The sequence below is a fragment of the Triticum aestivum genome, chromosome 3B (genome assembly GCF_018294505.1).
Source record: "Triticum aestivum cultivar Chinese Spring chromosome 3B, IWGSC CS RefSeq v2.1, whole genome shotgun sequence".
Taxonomy (NCBI): Eukaryota; Viridiplantae; Streptophyta; class Magnoliopsida; order Poales; family Poaceae; genus Triticum; species Triticum aestivum.
Genome location: NC_057801.1, coordinates 763922555 through 763923329, shown reverse-complemented (window position 1 = coordinate 763923329; position 775 = coordinate 763922555).

Below are 775 nucleotides of genomic sequence, written 5' to 3'. Positions count from 1 at the left end.
ACATGATAACTCACACATCTCAGCCCTGATAACTTATGTGCCCCAGTCTTTTTGGTAAATTTGGTGACCATGTGGGGGAGGGTGGTTGATGAAATATACCCTTTGATAACTTTTTTTGTGAATAACATGATAACTCACACATCACAGTCTGATAACTTATGTGCCCCAGTCCTAATAACTTTGGCGACGGTGGTGAGTGGTGGGGGAGGGTTGTTGACGAAATATACCTCCAGTAACTTTCTTGTCAATATCATGGTAACTCACACATCATAGACCTGATAACTTTAGTGTGTGTGTTGGGGGGGGGTGAGGGGTGGATGATGAGGACATGACTACCTTGGATATGACCAAAAATATTGCATATATGCATATTTGTCAGGTGATTTCTAGTGCAAACTATTCAATAATCTATTTATGTTATCCAGAACAAAAATACTTCACACACTTTTGTGTTTTGTCTAATTGCAGGTGTATGGGACATTTGTACAATCCACATATGAAGATAAGGAAGAAAGAGATGTTTATTTGCTGTCCAAAAGTTCTCTCACGTCACTTTTGGCCCAAGAGAAGATAGAGTCCAAGTCTCTCACGTTCTGGATTCAGATTCGGACTGCACAGACATACCTGACTCAAAACGCACACAAGTTTTTCATACGGACTCCGAATTGGGTGATTCTTTTTTTGTTGGAAACTAGATTTCGTGCACTTTCCAACCCAATTGGAATCACCTTCAAATTCGTCCGGAGCGTTGAGTTGTGGACGAAACAATCTGATG